General features: G+C 46.1%; 1 long non-coding RNA gene across 1 annotated transcript; it reads left to right on the forward strand.

Annotated features, from left to right (window-relative positions):
* Positions 1 to 8,883: 8,883 nt before the first annotated feature.
* On the forward strand, positions 8,884 to 10,079 carry LOC119368148. The gene is made up of 3 exons (XR_005176544.1): positions 8,884 to 9,461; positions 9,618 to 9,675; positions 9,794 to 10,079. It is a non-coding gene; the product is annotated as an uncharacterized LOC119368148 (long non-coding RNA).
* Positions 10,080 to 10,642: the final 563 nt, after the last annotated feature.

Here is a 10,642-nt window from a genome sequence, read left to right on the forward strand (position 1 = left end):
CGGAAAGTGTACCATGTGCTCATTGCCATTAACATGAAAAGTGACATTGCCTTTGGTGCAATCAATAACAGCCCCTGCAGTATTAAGGAAAGGTCTTCCAAGAATAATAGACATACTATCATCCTCGGGGATATCAAGAATAACAAAGTCCGTTAAAATAGTAACGTTTGCAACCACAACAGGCACATCCTCACAAATACCGACAGGTATAGCAGTTGATTTATCAGCCATTTGCAAGGATATTTCAGTAGGTGTCAACTTATTCAAGTCAAGTCTACGATATAAAGAGAGAGGCATAACACTGACACCGGCTCCAAGATCACATAAAGCAGTTTTAACATAACTTCTTTTAATGGAGCATGGTATAGTGGGCACTCCGGGATCTCCAAGTTTCTTTGGTATTCCACCCTTAAAAGTGTAATTAGCAAGCATGGTGGAAATTTCAGCTTCAGGTATCTTTCTTTTATTAGTAATAATATCCTTCATATACTTAGCATAAGGATTTGTTTTGAGCACATCAGTTAATCGCATACGCAAAAAGATGGGTCTAATCATTTCAGCAAAGCGCTCAAAATCCTCATCATCCTTTTTCTTGGATGGTTTCGGAGGAAAAGGCATGGGTTTCCGAACCCATGGTTCCCTTTCTTTACCATGTTTCCTAGCAATGAAGTCTCTTTTATCATAACGTTGATTCTTTGATTGTGGGTTATCAAGATCAATAGCAGGTTCAACTTCTACATCATTATCATTACTAGGTCGAGCATCAACATGAACATTATCATTAACATTATCACTAGGTTCATGTTCATCACCTGATTGTGTTTCAGCATCAGAAACAGAGATATCATTTGGATTCTCAGGTGGTTCAGCGATAGGTTCAGTAGAAGTTTGCAAAGACCTATCATTTTTCTTTTTCTTCCTCTTAGAAGAACTAGGTACATCAATATTGTTTCTCTGAGAATCTTGCTCGATTCTCTTAGGGTGGCCTTCAGGATACAAAGGTTTCGGAGTCATTCTACCAGTTCTAGTAGCCACTCTAACAGCATAATCATTTTTCTTACTAATCATTTCATCAAGCGCTTCTTTCTAAGCTTTAAGTACTTGTTCTACTTGAGTGGTAACCATAGAGGCATGTTTGCTAACAAGTTTAAGTTCACCTCTAATATCAGCCATATAATCACCCAAGCGTTTAATCATAAAGGTATTCTGTTTTAATTGTCTACCAAAATAAGCATTAAAGTCATCTTGCTTAAACATAAAGTCATCAAACTCATCCAAGCACTGACTAGCAATTTTAGTAGGAGGGACTTCAGTTTTATCATATCTATAGAGAGAATTTACCTTTACTAACTGTGTCGGGATATCGGGAGGTTCTTCATTAAATAAGTAATTGAGATCATATACTTCTTCAACAGGCGGTAAATTAAGACCATGTATTTCTTCAATAGGAGGTAAATTCTTAACATCTTCAGCTTTAATACCTTTTTCTTTCATAGATTTCTTTGCCTCTTGCATATCTTTGGGACTGAGAAATAGAACACCTCTCTTCTTCGGAGTTGGTTTAGGAATAGGCTCAATAATTGGCTCAGGAACTGGCTCAAGAGGTAGCTCGGGAGGTGCCCAATTATTTTCATTAGCCAACATATTATTCAATAGAATTTCAGCGTCATCTGTGTTCTTTCCCTGAAAAGAGAACCAGCACAACTATCCAGGAAATCTCTGGAAGCATCAGTTAGTCCATTATAAAAGATATCAAATATTTCAGGTTTCTTAAGAGGATGATCAGGCAAAGCATTAAGTAACTTGAGAAGCCTCCCCCAAGCTTGTGGGAGACTCTCTTCTTCAATTTGCACAAAATTGTATATTTCCCTCAAAGCAGCCTGTTTCTTATGAGCGGGGAAATAGTTAGCAAAGAAGTAATAAATCATATCCTGGGGACTTTGCACACAACCAGGATCAAGAGAATTGTACCATATCTTAGCATCACCCTTTAATGAGAACGGAAAGATCTTAAGTAAATAAAGGTAGCGCGATCTCTCATTATTAGTAAACAGGGCAGCTATATCATTTAACTTAGTAAGATGTGCCACAACAGTTTCAGATTCATAGCCATAAAAAGGATCAGATTCTACCAAAGTAATTATATCTGGATCAACAGAAAAATCATAATAATCCTGATCAGGCACACAGATAGGTGAAGTAGCAAAAGCAGGGTCGGGTTTCATTCTACCTTTAAAAGATTCTTTACTCCATTTAATTAGCAACCTCTTACGTCCATGTCTATCCTGGCAATCAAGAATAGCTGCAGAAGATTCAGCATCAAAAAGATAACCCTCAGGAATACCAGGCATAGGTTCATCATCACTAACATCATCGTGTTCAGGTTTAATAATTTCTCTTTCTCTAGACCTAGCAATTTGCTCATCAAGAAATTCACCAAGTGGCATAGTAGTATCAAGCAGAGAAGTAGTTTCATCATAAGTATCATGCATAGCAGAAGTGGCATCATCAATAACATGCGGCATATCAGAATCAATAGCAGTAGTAGGTTTAGGTGTCGCAAACTTACTCATAACAGAAGGAGAATCTAGTGCAAAGCTAGATGGCAATCCCTTACCTCCCCTCGTAGTTGAGGGCAAAATAGTAGTTCGATCGTCTTTCAAGTTCTTTATAGTGTCCAGCAGATATGAATCCCAAGTGACTCAAAGAATAGAGCTATGTTCCCCGGCAACGGCGCCAGAAAAAGGTCTTGATAACCCACAAGTATAGGGGATCGCAACAGTTTTCGAGGGTAGAGTATTCAACCAAATTTATTGATTCGACACAAGGGGAGCCAAAGAATATTCTTAAGTATTAGCAGCTGAGTTGTCAATTCAAACACACCTGGAAACTTAGTATCTGCAGCAAAGTGTTTAGTAGCAAAGTAATATGATAGTGGTGGTAATGGTAGCAAAAGTAAAGACAACAAAAGTAATGTTTTTGGTATTTTGTAGTGATTGTAACAGTAGCAACGGAAAAGTAAATAAGTGAGAACCAGTATATGGAAAACTCGTAGGCACCGGATTAGCGATGGATAATTATGCCGGATGTGGTTCGTCATGTAACAGTTATAACATAGGGTGACACAGAACTAGCTCCAGTTCATCAATGTAATGTAGGCATGTATTCCGTATATAGTCATACGTGCTTATGGAAAAGAACTTGCATGACATCTTTTGTCCTACTCTCCCGTGGCAGCGGGGTCCTATTGGAAACTAAGGGATATTAAGGCCTCCTTTTAATAGAGAACCGGAACAAAGCATTAGCACATAGTGAATACATGAACTCCTCAAACTATGGTCATCATAGGGAGTGGTCCCGATTATTGTCACTTCGGGGTTGCCGGATCATAACACATAGTAGGTGACTATAGACTTGCAAGATAGGATCTAGAACACACATGTATTCATGAAAACATAATAGGTTCAGATCTGAAATCATGGCACTCGGGCCCTAGTGACAAGCATTAAGCATAGCAAAGTCATAGCAACATCAATCTCAGAACATACTGGATTCTAGGGATCAAATCCTAACAAAACTAACTCGATTACATGATAAATCTCATCCAACCCATCACTGTCCAGCAAGCCTACGATGCAATTACTCACGCACGGCGGTGAGCATCATGAAATTGGTGATGGAGAATGGTTGATGATGACGACTGCGACGAATCCCCCTCTCCAGAGCCCCGAACGGACTCCAGATCAGCCCTCCCGAGAGAGATTAGGGCTTGGCGGCGGCTCCGTATCGTAAAACATGATGATTTCTTCTCTCTGATTTTTTTCTCCCCGAAAGCCAATATATGGAGTTGGAGTTGGCGTCGGAGGGCCACCAGGGGGCCCATGAGGTAGGGGGGCGCGCCCCCCACCCTCGTGAGCAGGGTGTGGGCCCCCTGGTCTTCATCTTTTGCGAGGATTTTTCTTTATTTTTTCTAAGGTGTTCCGTGGAGTTTTAGGACATTCCGAGAATTTTATTTTCTGCACAAAAGACAACACCATGGCAGTTCTGCTGAAAACAGCGTCAGTCCGGGTTAGTTCCATTCAAATCATACAAGTTAGAGTCCAAAACAAGGGCAAAAGTGTTTGGAAAAGTAGATACGACGGAGACGTATCAGTAGCCCCCGAGACTTAAGGCGGTAGGAACTAACCGATTTGAGGATCATGTATGACCACAGGTCCTCACGGAGAAGAACAACGCATTGTCCCAGGAGCTCGAGACAAGCCAGACACAGCTAAATGTCGCTGTCACAGAGCTTGAAGAAAAGAAGAGTGCCCCAATGATCGGGGGAAAAGATAAAGAACCGGAAGAGGAAGTGAAGAAGCAGGCCAAAGAGATAAAGAGCTTAAAGGCTCAACTCTTGGATGCGCAACAGGAGAACCAAAAGCTGAAGGGCGGCATATTTGGTATGACTCTTGAACCATTCGTGGTACTGATATAATCATATAATATGGAATGTTATAATTCGGTTTATGCAGGTCTGTTAACCAGCCGCCAAGAAGAGGAAGTGTCCGGGCTTCAAAGCAACGTCCTAAAAGAACTGTCAAAGTTGCATGAGTGTGCCCGGAAAGCCATGAAGTATATGGCCAAAGCCTTATGGACATCCGATGCCCCTCCAGAAAGTATGGAGGGGTTGGCGGACCTGTTCAAGGGCGCTCGGCGTCGCTTTGAGCTATGGAAGACGTCTGCATGCCGGGAAGGTGCGCGAGAGGCATGGGCCATGGTGAAGACACGCTACACCGGACTAGATATGAATCATATGGCCCGAGTTGGACCCCAGGGACCGAATGGGAAGGAAATTCCTGTAAACTTGGTATATTTCCAAGTAATGATAGCGGCAAAATATTCGCAAGAAGATTGTAAGCTAGATAGCCTTATAGATGGCGTAGAAAGAGAGTAGGAGTTCAGTTCTATGTATCAATGTACTTTATGACCGAACTTATCTCCTGCCAAAATTTGTAAATTTTTTGTCATCGCAGACCTTCAGCTTCTATCTCTGAACAAAGAAGTTGGAGTGTTTCCGTATACTATGTTAAATGGGAAATATTTAGTATCTTCCGAAACCAGGCAATCCGGTCATATTGCTCGAACAGACAAAATGTGTTTGGGGAGTTATGTTATATTACTATTTAACGTAAGAAACATCTTCCAAGAAAAATAGTTTCGTTAGGGGTCCCTTTCCTTGGGTTGGCATACTAAATTATTCATGCCTAGGCTTGTATCTGAATTACAGGCAGTCGATTCCGTATTTGCTCCAAAAAACAGTCTGTCGTTTATTTGCCGACCAATTATTCCCTTAAGAACGCTAGCTTTCGGCTTCACCCGTCTGAGGTATTGTAACAATCGCAGAGGTGCTCCCTTTACACCCTAGACGAACAATCGGGAACGTAGGGTATAAGCACAGGAGCGAGGCAACCCAGCTTGGCAAAAACTTAAGTCATAGAGGTGCATATAATGGAAAAAGTTGTATAGAAATAATCGACATAGACGATGGAAGCTATAAGCTTTTAATAATATGCTTCGTTAGAGAAGCCCCCATGTATGGTGGGGTGTATACATTTAAAGATGTGTACCCCAAATAGTGCAGTTGATTCGAGCATACATTGAGAAGGAAGAGGGAAAACGAAAAAGGAGAGAGAAAAAGGGGGAAACCTAGTCCAAGTGGGGCCTAAGGCCGAACTACGCGTAGAATCTTCGGAGTTGGGCAACGTTCCATGGGTTCGGCTCAAGGCGATTATCTGCTGCATTGCGAAGGAGATAGGATCCTCCAGTAAGGACTTCATCTATGATGAAGGGCCCCTCCCATTTTGGATTGAGCTTGTCCTTTTTATTTTCCGGGAGGCATAACACAAGTTCTCTGACATTGTATGTTTTAGACCGCACTTCTCTGCTTTGGTAACGCCTGGCCTGTTGTTGATAAAATGCAGAACGAGCCTTAGAGGCGTCGAGGAGCCAGCGCCACCGGTGGTGGGAGGAACAGCCAGGGGTACCTGCTAAAACGGAAACACATGCTCATCAAAGTAAACATGCCGGGAGGTGAACACACGGTGGGAGACGGGATCATAGCACCGATATTCCTTGGAGTTAGAGGGGTAGCCGATAACGATGCAAGCGATGGATCAAGGTGCAAGCTTGTGAGAAGCAGTGTCGGCAGTGCTGGGATAGCAAAGGCACCCAAAAAAAAATACGCAAGTCGCCATAAGACGGGGGTGTACCAAAGAGAAGATGGTGAGGTGCGTAGTTCCATCGTGGGCGGCGGGGTCTAAGGTCAAGAAGAAGTGATGCAGTGGCGAGTGCGTCCGGCCAGAAACGAGGCGGCACGTTGGCATGAAACAGGAGCGTGCGAACGTAGTCATTCAGAGTGTGAAGGACGCGTTCGGCTCAACCGTTCTGCTGTGAAGTGTACGGAGATGTGAGGCGGAAAACGGTGTCGTGATGCGCCAAAAAAGTGCGGAAAGCGAGGTTGTCGAACTCCTTTCCATTGTCCGTCTAAAGCGCAAGGATGGGACGCCCAAACTGCGTGCGGACATAGGAGTAAAAAGTCGTCAAGGTAGAGAGTGCATCCGACTTTCTGCGCAAAGGAAAAGTCCACACATAATGAGAATAATCATCAAGAATGACCAGATAATATAAATAGCCCGAGTTACTAGGAACCAGAGAGGTCGACACATCGCTATGAATCAACTGAAAAGGAAAAGAAGCAATGGTGGTGGAATTATTAAATGGCGGGCGAATGTGTTTGCCGACTCGACAGGCATGACAAGTGTGATTCTCGATCTTATTGCAAGTGAAACTGAAACTCCTAAGAATATGACGAAGTGTGACGGGGTTGGGGTGACCCAAGCGAGCGTGCCAGAGATCAACTCCAGCGGAGAGAGCGACCGGTGCGGTGGTGGTGGATGAGGGCGAATGCACCGGATAGAGCTCGTCGGGGCTGTCACATCGGTGAAGTACCATCCTGGTTCGAGCGTCCTTGACACTAAAACCAAACTCGTCAAATTCAACAGTGACAGGATTTTCACGAGTGAAATAACGAGCGGAGATAAGATTCTTAATAAGATGAGGAGACACAAGTATGTTAGACAAAGATAAAGGTGTAGAAGTAGAAGGAAAAGAAGTGTGCCCAACATGTGTGGTAGGAAGTGTGGAACCGTCGCCGACAATGATGCGGCGGTCGGTGGAGACAGGAGTGAAGGAGGCAAGGTTACCAGGATGAGCAAACATGTGAGCCGTAGCACCGGTGTCCATGTATCAATCACCACCTCCAGTGTAGTTGTTCGGCGTAGGAGCGGCATGCAGCCCGGTGAGGAGCATTGAGTCCCAGGGCGCCGGCAGCTGGGTCGGCGGTGGGTACTCTCCATACGGTTGGGGAGCCGCGTAGTACGCATGAGGCGCGGGAGGGGCGGGAGGCCCGTACGGTATGGATAGCAGCTCCGGCGGCAACTGCAGTGCCGGGTAGGCCGGATGGTCCGCCGGAAAGACCTGCTGGTCCATTGACAGCAGGTGCTGGGAGCCGTCTGGCTGCTGCCCAGCAGGCGAGTGCTGGCCCGCTGACGACCCCCACCAGTACCCGGGAGATCCATACGCGGGCGGAGCTCCGTATGCCCCGTACGTGTGAACGGGTGCGTGGGGAGCCGCGCCAAAGGGCGCCGGCGGCGGGGCGACAACGGACTGGCCGGATTGCATCACGGGTGACGAGGCGTATGGCTCCATGGGCGACGCGCCTGATTGCATCGTGGGCTGCATGGCGCCGTATGCGTAGCCATGCATGGCACTGTATGAAGATAACATACTGCACGAAGCTGTAGGCGCAGCCGCGTAGTGCCCCGTTGTTTTGCCCGCTCGGGCGACGCGCCGTAAGGCCCTGCTGGCGACGCGCCTTGCTGCATGATGCAGCAGGCGATGCGACATGGTGCAGGTGGGCTGGGGTAGCGCGCGTGCAGGCGTGCTGGCGAGCGGCGTCAGGCTAGCGAGGCGAGCGAGTGGCGTGCGACGTGCTGGATAGCGGGCGACGTGCTGGCTTAGCGAGCGGCTAGCGAGGCGGGGCGTGCTAGCGATCGGGGGGCGAGCGGGGAAAAGAAAAGAAAACGCTAGCGAGGCGAGGCGAGATGCTGCTAGCAAGGCGGGCGTGCTGGCGATCGGGGAAAAACGCCAGTGAGGCGGGGCAAGCGGCGTGCTGGCGCTGGCGATCGAGGAAAACGGGCGGCGCTGGCGATCGGGAATCGGGCGCCTGGCGATCAGGGAAAAGCGGCTGCAGTTGGCGGATGGCGAGGGCGGCAGCGCCTGAAGGTAAAGCGACGGCGGCGGGTCGCGACAGGAGGGCGCGGGCGGCGGCGGCGGCGGAGCGGAAGCGAGGAAAAAAACCTAAAAAACCGATACCGTGTATGTTGTGGGAAATACATGTTGTATTCCTCAAGTGCAAACGCACGTATATATGATGTACAAGAGGTGGACCACAACCTCAACTATACAAAGGACTAGGAGGTGGACCCAATACACTGATATGCACAACACATCCTATATACTTAAGAAGTTTACCCTCACTACTTCGATTTATCTCAACATGCAGCATAGACACGTCAACATCCAATCATATCCTGCCATGTCACATCTCATGTAGTACCACTCAAGCCCACCTTTCAATTCTGACCAAATATTTTCACTAAAAAAAACTGAAGCGTTTAGGATTTCCCCACTGCCCACGCCCCCCTCAAGCCCACCTCTTCAATTCTGACAAAAAAAATTCCCTGAAAGAAAAACTGAAGCGTTTAGAATTACCCACTGCCCACGCCATATATATCTCCCTGATTAAGCCCACGCCATATATATCTCCCTGATTCAGCCCAAACCCATCGTCTCCTTTCCCCCTTTGTACATCCTGCGCAGCGGCCAGGTCGCCAGGATGCCGTCTCATGCCTCCCGCGGCGGCCGTCCGGCTTGGCGGACATGCTCCCATCTCACGCTCCTTGGGCAGGACTGCAATCCTGACTCCTCTCTTCGTTTAGCGCAGCGACAAGGCTGCCGTCTGACACGTGACACCCCTCCCACAGGACCGATGGCCGGCCTCCGCTCTACGTTCGTCGCGACGGCGGAGATCTCAACTTACGGCCGTCTGGCAGGACCGCCGGCCCGGATACCCTCTGCAATTCTCCGGGGTTCCACATCTCGGCGTCGTCTCTCCAGCTCAGGTATGATCACCGGTCCGATTCTCCTACAATGAGTCTCCTGGTCCGCCATGACTACCGGTCCTCCTCCGACGGCTCTCCGAGATTTTCTCCGGCTGTTTACTCCTCCGGCTCTGGTCGTCGGTCTCCCATCTCCGACGAATTTACCGGTCCGAAAAAACCGCTGATGCACCTCGGTCAATTTGCCTTTCGTCGTCCCCTACTGTCTTCATTACGGCAAGAGTAGATGGAGGGGATCAGGTGGACTTCTTTTTTCTCAATTGTTTCTCTCCACATGTGGTCGTCCATGTCGCCCTCAACCTCCAATTTTTCATTCATAGTTCGCCTCTCGTGATGGGCTCCCTTCTAGAGTTGCATCTTGCAGTCGAAGGCACTAACAGAATATCTTTTTTGCAGGAAACCATCTCTCTACCTAGGGCTGATGTCCAGTCAGATTCCACTGTTGATTGCCAAGGTACCCATCTATCGATTCATGCATCGACTCCCAAGGCTCTACAACACATGCGGACATCAACTGATTCACATATAACCGAACCTGTATTAATTGAATTTTATTTGTGTGGATTTTGTAGCACATGAAGCTGCCGATGACAAGCCGACAAGAAGTTTTAGTACGGGAAACACCTAGATACGAACCATTGGAGACGATGGTATCTTATTGGAATTGCTGATTTTTTTATATAGCATGCACATATGCATGGGTATGGTACTGCCATCACTCAGATTATGGAGAGCAATCCATGATACAGGTTGAGTTTCTCATGAATGATTTTTTACCGGTTTATACCAGTTTAAGCACCATCGATACACACCTATCCAGCCAGATGGGGAATGGTCGGTTCTGTTTTCATGTAAGCATTTTCCCTGCTATGATCAAATATTTCCTAAATGACTTTGAGCTTCCGTGAAATTCGTGATATTATTGCAGTTGGCCTCCATTGAAGATCTGGGATATTTTTAGGTGCAAAACAAATAGCCAAACATAGCTCACAAAATGACACTTGATTTTGGCATATGACTTAGCAACAGTACATGCTATGAACTGACTTAGTAATTGCACGCGGGCGTGTCTATGCGTGTGACTAGTTCTATATTTTCATCTTCAGATTGACATTACTTAAGAAAAAGCGAAAATGCTTATGAGTGTGAGTTATATTGTACAATATATTAATTTCCTAATGTTAGTTCTTCATATTTGCAATAACCAAACCATTGAAACCGATGTAGCTGAGTACTTAAGATCTATGATGAATTTTCTTAGAAGTTATTATCATTTAATCTTTAGCTACCATTAGCTATGTTTGGCTATTCGATGGATGTAGAAACACAAGATACATGGTGATTTTATCCAAGTTATCCCATGAGTGCCTATGCACTGAGCAAGTCAAGGTTTTCACATAGTTTTATTTGGTGCAAAATTT

This window comes from Triticum dicoccoides, chromosome 2B, assembly GCF_002162155.2.
Source record: "Triticum dicoccoides isolate Atlit2015 ecotype Zavitan chromosome 2B, WEW_v2.0, whole genome shotgun sequence".
NCBI classification, from domain to species: domain Eukaryota; kingdom Viridiplantae; phylum Streptophyta; class Magnoliopsida; order Poales; family Poaceae; genus Triticum; species Triticum dicoccoides.